The sequence below is a fragment of the Haemaphysalis longicornis genome, unplaced genomic scaffold, assembly GCF_048455015.1.
Source record: "Haemaphysalis longicornis isolate Haplotype H1 unplaced genomic scaffold, Haemaphysalis longicornis Haplotype H1 scaffold_7, whole genome shotgun sequence".
Lineage (NCBI taxonomy): Eukaryota > Metazoa > Arthropoda > Arachnida > Ixodida > Ixodidae > Haemaphysalis > Haemaphysalis longicornis.
The window spans coordinates 151,879,117-151,886,603 of record NW_027526422.1 but is presented as its reverse complement, the minus strand read 5'-3'; the positions used below and the strand labels follow the sequence as shown (position 1 = coordinate 151,886,603).

General features: G+C 45.9%; 1 pseudogene; it reads left to right on the top strand.

The window, feature by feature from the left end:
* Positions 1–959: 959 nt before the first annotated feature.
* Positions 960–2,045, top strand: LOC144147140 (innexin shaking-B-like; annotated as a pseudogene).
* Positions 2,046–7,487: the final 5,442 nt, after the last annotated feature.

The window sequence follows — 7,487 nt, the reverse complement described above, 5'->3', positions numbered from 1 at the left end:
TCCCATTGGGAAGTGCGAGATGCGTTTGGCATTACAGGAGGCGATGGTGTGTGTGTTGTGGACGCCTTTGTTTCGCGATGAAATGCGACGTTGTGCTTCTGCGGGTGGATAGTGCTTCCCATGGTCTGCATTATCTTTCTCGAGCGACGTACGACTCAACGTCGCATGGGGTATGTGCAGTGTGCGTGGCTAAAAGCCATCGGCTTGTGCGCCAGAGTTAAGTGACTTGCTGTTCGTCCCCGCAAACCGCGCGCGAGGTGAGTACTGAATTTACGACGGGCAGGAGGCAACCCATCCTCTGTCAATCGTGGTTCAGACTTTCAACGCATGTTGTGACGTTTTGTTCGTTAGAAAGGCATCTCTGGATTGTTTTGAAGTTGAATAAAATGTATGCGTCAAACCCGGGCATTCGGCTCAGGGCGTTCTCTGCGATTGCACGAAAGAAGTGCCACGGGGCTTCAACGCTTTCTTTATGGAACGTACTCAGTTAAAAGAATATCCATGTCGTGTTATGGCCGTGTTGCATTCAATACAAACGGTTAAGCGTTTGTTTTACACTTGTTTCGTTTGTCGTAAAATGCCCAAGCGCTCCGGCATTCCGCTGGCAGATCAGCCGGCGTGCCGACGCTGAGCAGACGACTCATCTCTTTGCCGGAAGTGCGTAAAAAAGCCGCCCAATAGCAGGATGTCTAGCTCATGACGAACATCTGGGAATCGATGATGTAGACATGTGAAGATGGCGGCGTCCAAAAACACGAAGGGAAGGGTGAGAAAAAAACGACAACCTTTGCAAGAAACGTGTGAGCTTTCCGCTGCGCGTAAAAGAGTAATACTTGGCACAGAGGACGTTGACGACCCAATCTAACGGTTGCCCTAGTTCTTTTAGTGTGCTCAAAATGCCTTTCAGGGCCCCTTTAAGGTTTAAATTTTTTCAGCCTTGAAACTATGGGCGCGGAGTCATGCTTTACCTCCTCGGTAACCTGCGCAAGCAGTTCAAGCCGCATCGTGTTCACATCGACGGCAACGTGTTCCATCTCTGCACCAGTGCCACCGTAGCCGTCCTGCTCAGCTCCTGCACTCTACTCACAGCCTGGGAGTACGTCGGAACGCCCATCGAGTGCCACTATCCGACAATCCCGGCTGGTGTCGTCAAGTCGTTCTGCTGGGTGGAGTCAACGTTGAGCCACCGGAGCCTGTTCAACGCCTCGTACAACGACAGCGTTATCTATCCCGGTGCGGGGCACAAGACAAAGGGTAGCGGAAGCGAAGACCAGAAGTACCACACCTACTACCAGTGGACCTGCTTCCTCCTGTTCGCCCAGGCTGTTTGCTTCTATGCGCCCCAGTGGCAATGGAAGGCTTAGGAAGGCGGCAAAGTTCCGGCAATCGTCGCCGCCCTCGACATTCGTGCAACAGTGACGCAGGACCGGGCCGAGGATCGGTCTCAGATGTCCGACTTTCTGGTAGTTAGCCTGAACCATAACCACTGGTATCTGATCAACTACCTGATATGCGAGCTGCTCAGTGTCCTCAACGTAGTCGTCCAGGTTGCCTTCACGGATTACGTGCTAGGCGGGAGCTTCCTCGCCTATGGCTGGGACCTGGTGCGCTGGCATCGCGGCGAGGGTCGCCAGTTTGTGAGTCCCGCCGTGATGGCCTCCCCCAGATCGCCATGTGCACCTTCAAGTACGGTCAGTCCTGCAGGTTAGAGAACCTCGAGGCCATCTGCGTACTACCGCTGAGCATGAGTTGTTCGCGTTCTTGTGGTTCTGGTATCTGCTTCTCCTGCTCCTGGGTGTAGCGACAGTCGCCTATCGCGTTCTCTTCATGAGCGCTCCGCTACGGCGTCGCCTGCTGGGCTGGCGCTACCCGAACAGCCAGCGCATCTCGGCCATCGTGTCGTCTTGTCGGCCGGTGATGTTTTCCTCCTCAGCCTCGTAGGGCAAAATGTCGACTTCCTCGTGTTCAGTAAATTTGTGGCCGAACTCTCGCGCAAGCTGGTTAAGGTGACCTCAGCTGTATCGTCAGCCCCACCTCTTTTATAGAAAACTAAATCACCGCAATTTTTAGAAGAAAGGCTTTTGTGGCGCGTTTGATCGCCTATTACTTGCTTTTGTTTTCAAGCCTTTCTATAAAGCGTCACTTCGTGGTATTTATGCTGCAAAAAGTTCAGTAAACAGTTATAAAGCACTGTCTCGGCCACCGTTGTAGCTACCTGTGATGTTGATGTGGTAAACCTGTACCAGCCCTCCTGAAAGGTTCCGTATATACGGAAATATGGGAATACGGAGTACTTTCCTAGAATGACACAAAGCCGCCAGAAAACGCGGAATATTTTTGAGAAACAAAGGTGAACGAAATAGTGCGTATTTATCTAAAAATGTGACATCAATTTTATGTCTGTAAGTTTACTAGAACCGCCAAATCTTTGCACGTATGAATTCCGTAAATACGGAGTATACGGGAAACATACGGAGCGTCATTTTGCTTAATATTGAAGATAAAAACACGAAACTTGCGCCAAACGTTTTTATTGCGCGAACTAATGTGATTCCCCTTTTTTAATACCAACATCTACTTTCGAGTGCTTGGGGAGCGGCATAATTCGTATGAACTTTGTATTCCCACAATTCTGTATATACGGAACGTTTCAATAGGGAGACTTGTTACCGATATGTTCAGAAATTTAGCTGTCGCCGGCGGTTGTTATGGCATGGGAAATAAAAGGCGAACAAGAAAATGTAAAGCAAACACGCAAAAGTGAATATTTTGTTCAGTAGTTATCACATAATGACGCGGTTGTGGTATATTGACGAAGTCACGATTACAAACACTGCTGCTGCAATTGAGTCATGATAATATTTGACGTGCATAGAAAGAAACTGCGGTATTTGTGCGCTTCCTTTATATCTCGACCATATGCTGGTACAGTGTACGTGCGCTGACCCCGTGACCAAGCAGATTCTGTTGCCCATATGAACCGACTTAACCCCATGGTTGCACATAATGGCAGTCTTATGAAAATATTGTCGCGTGTGCATCGGCGCCTTCACGACATAGCCGCTATTCCCCCGGTTGGTATGCACATGAATTGTGGCGCAGTGTACAAACGGACATCCGAAGACGACAGCGAAGAAGCGTACGTGCTAATACTTTGGTGGCCATATTGCTAACCACAACCCGTAGTTGTCTCTCTCTTTTACCTCGCAAGTTAGGTACCTCGCATCATAAAAACGTCACCACCGGATGGTAGTTAGCAATATGGCGACCAAAACACAAGCACGCACATTTCTTCGGCGTCGTCTTCGGTGTTCCGTTCGTAAGCCGCGCACATTCCATGCACATAGCCACGGGCGGAATAGCTGCTATGTCTTGAAAGCGGCGATGCACACGCGACAATATATCACTCACAAAGCACTCCATACATACATCAGGTCAGCATCATCTCGGCACGCTCACTGAGGCCGTTAAACACTTGTACAGAGCCTCCTCCTCCAAGAAAGCCTCACGATGCCCTGCGATAGTGCAAACTGCGTGCGTAACAGGTTTGCAGTGAGAGCTGTCAATGGTACAACTTGGGAACTTTCCGCCCCGAACTCCAATTCAGTCTGTGTACTGCGTGGTTGCGAAATGGGGTGCCCTTCTCCCGTGTTACGGAAACTAGGTCGATCGAATGCGTTAAAAATGTCTACTAAATGGTGCACCTCAAACAAAATAACCAGTATACACTTAAACGATAATCAGATGGGTGAGATTCAAGAGTTCACGCTGAATAGCTGTTTGTAAAGGCAACTGTTCATTTTGACTATTATGATATCACACTAAATATTTCGTAGGCACCATTATTAATCTTTGAACTTCGAAAAGGATTTCGCCAGAAGGACAACATCAATCAGCAACCCAAATCAGAAAAATTCTGGTTTAGGTCCCACCCTTGGCTGCATTGATTGATTGATTGATTGACTGGGAAATTTAACGCGGCTACGCGGCACATGCGATGAAGTGCGGCGTAGTGGAAGGCTCCGGATTAATTCTAACCACCGGGGGATATTGAACGTGCGCCAGAATCACAAACACATGGGCGTTTTCGCTCTTCGCCTCCAGCAGAAAAACGGCCGCCGCGTGGAGGAATGGAACCCGCGTCCTTGGGTTCAGCAGCACGACGCGAGACACCGCAGTGGGTGACCCTTGGCTTCAGCTAGTAGGATCTAAATACAGGCACAGATCTCCTCCGGTCGACCCTTCGAGGTCCCGCGATGTAAGTAATTGATGATTCAAGGATTCCTTGGTGCTCAAGCGCCCCGATATACGCCACAGGCGGCACCGTGTATTCCGAAGCTCTCTGCAACGTAAAACGTCACTGCCTGTAAAGCGTTCTCCAATACAAAACAGCGGGTATGCATTATTCGATAGGTAAGTAGTGTAAGCTTCCGCTTTAATTGAGCAAACAGCGGTTACTGCCGGCTATGCGACGTATCTTAGGCATAAGGTTTTGGGACGTGAAGAGACACCCGCAGCTTGACGTACAATGAGTACAGTTAGTATTTTTGAATTAGATAATGGTTCACGGTGTACACCTCAAGTATTGATGTTAGCATAATGCCCCACGTTTGAATTATTTAACCTTAACGATGAACCTGATGGCGTTCCAATGGCCATCATACTCATTATACGCAATCTGTGGGTACTGGTTGACGACGTGGCGGCAAAGAGTTACGTTAGGCCTAACACCGGGGGTGGCATGGCCGCTCGCCTTTTCCTTCTACAGCGAGTCAACGTTTGCCGACTATCTAAACACGGGTGGCTTTACTAATGAGGTATTAAGGCTGATGTTTCGACCCATTTACACGAATAAGGCCGAGGTAGGACAGAGGGACAGAGAAAATCCTTGAATGGGGGTGGGCCAGTTTCCTCTCTCTCTCTCTCTCTCTCTCCTTCCACATATATACATATTGCTTTTGCACCAAAATAGAAACCTCAAGAAATGCGATCTATTTCGGCTCCAGTAAATATGAAACAACGTTCGGTCAGCCTGACATGAGGGGCGACGTAATGTATTTTTGGAAGTGCAACTTTTCACATCTCAACGAAAAATAACGTTAAAAAATTGGACCCATCTCCCCACGAGGGGGAACTCGAGTAAATGCGTCGCGTAGGGGGTGGGTGTATTGCGTTAACGTTAGTGTTTAGGAGGTGGTGGTGGGGTGGTAGTGAATGTATTAACTATTATTGCTTATTACTAATAATCATTATTATTTCTTTCATATATTAATTATTACTTTCGTGATTTTGCGACTCGAGTCCCCCCTCGTGCACACTAAAAAATTTTACGCCCAAAAGGGTGCTTCAGCTTGTCGCCGCAGGAGCACCCTAAAAACTGAATATTTTACGCCCTTTAGGGTGCTTGGATTTTGTCGCCGCAGGAGCACCCTTTGTGAAGCACCCCAGAAGACAGGTGCCTTATAACACCCTTGTCCGCCTAAAAGTATCGTAGGGTGCTACTTAGCACCCCAATCTGTAGGAGCATCTTCTGCAAAAGCACCCACATAAAGGGGTACAAAACGGGTGCGTCATCCTCGGTTCACAAATGGTGCAGCAGGTGTGAGACCACATATTGCACAATATCACACACGATTATGGTATGAAACATTCGTGCTTTCCAAGCTCGGTTCTGTGAGACATTCCATTGAAGCTCAACATCAGCTGATAATTTCCTTGAACTTGTGTCACCGATTGTTAAAACATCAATTTAAAGAGTCAGGAGCCACATCTCAGTACAGAGTTATAACTTTAGAGGTAGCTGAATATCCAAAGCTTCGTAAAAAACCAATTATATGTTCACTTTGCCGAACAGCAGTACACATCCTTCCGAGATTCACTGCACAGCCTAACCATGCTGTGCAGTGAAAGCAATTAGGTGTGCAACACTTCAACCACACAAAACTTCCTTGAACCTTAAAACCCTTGGCTTCTTAGTATTGCATCAAACTTCCAATCAAGGTAGCTACCTGCAATGTTTAGTGCCTTATTCTTGAGCTGAGCGGGAAGGTTCAATATGAAGGAAGACCAAATGCAAAATGTATAGTTTCCTCCGTAATGCGGCTCATAATCTACGTATAAAAGTTGGGTACCCAAGCCATTTATTTTCGTTTGCATTATTCTTTTTGCTTTACGAAAAAATATTCATATGGTACAGCACTTGCAAGGTTTGGTGGTATATGGAGTTTTATAAGCATACCTTTAGACTAAATGACCCCACATAGCAATAACAAGAACTGCAAACATAACAGAACAATGCATACAAGTTCCCTGGTGAAGCCCATGGTTGAAATGTAATGTCATTGTTCAGAAAACATTATTTTATCATGAGGCTAGCTTGCACATGGTGCCTTGCATTATGTCCCTGCCGGTGGATGTGGGGTCATTTGTCACTGTTGCAAATGAAAAGCCAACAGCCAGGGCCCATTAGTTTTGGCTAGTATTACGAGGTGCCTCACGGTACGCATTCTACGTCGATAGACTTTTTTAGAGTTGACTAGAACTGAAATCAGCAAAAGATTCTCTACAAAACATGCAGTCTATCCCCAGCTTTAGGGTTTGCTAATTTCCATATTTGGGTTTCTTCTGCCTTTCTTAACATTTTTATTTTGATAAGAAGGTGCATAACCAAAAGCAAAAAGCTTTTCTGTAAACCTTTGGTAGCAATATAATTGTTACAAAATATTTTACTCTAAATATGGCAGCTTAAACTGAGAATATTTGCATTTAAAAACATTAAAATAAGTTTAAATTGATCATAAATTTTTAGCTGTTTTTACGCAAAACTGTACATGGGATATGAAGTGCACCACAAGGAGGGCTTTGGATTAGCTTTAGCAAATTTGGGACATTTAAGGTGCACTGAAATTTCTACACATGCGCTTTTTCACTTTCTGTATCCACCAGGAAAATGGCTGCCAATTTAGACCGCGATTCTAAATAGTAGTTGACGTGCATTTTAAAATATCCTCAAACATTATAGCCACAAAATTAATTTTTACGAGTTGTAGACATTGCCCGTTACACCAGACATTGGACTACACTGTCAAGAGCTTTGACATCTACAATGACGTCTACAAAGCAAGCTTATACTGGTATAATGTTTCATACCATAATTACTGTGTGTTCAGAGCTCACGTGTGAAGTATGGATACTGCTGCTTCAGCAAGAACCGAAGATGAGCACCCTTACTGGTTCTGAAAAAAAAAAATAACAGAGGAAATGCCTTAAGCAGGATTCTGAAACGGGGTTGAAAGAAACATGAATGAACAAGAAATTCTTTCAAAACATGTAAAGCAATGCAAACAAATATTTATTTCAACTTCATTTCTACAAAAGACCACCTCATGAAGACTGGTGATGGGGTATTGGCTCAAAAAAAAAAAGCAGAGAGCACTTATATAAATGCTACAGGGAGCCTTCGCAGCCAAAACTTGTTTGAGCACCTA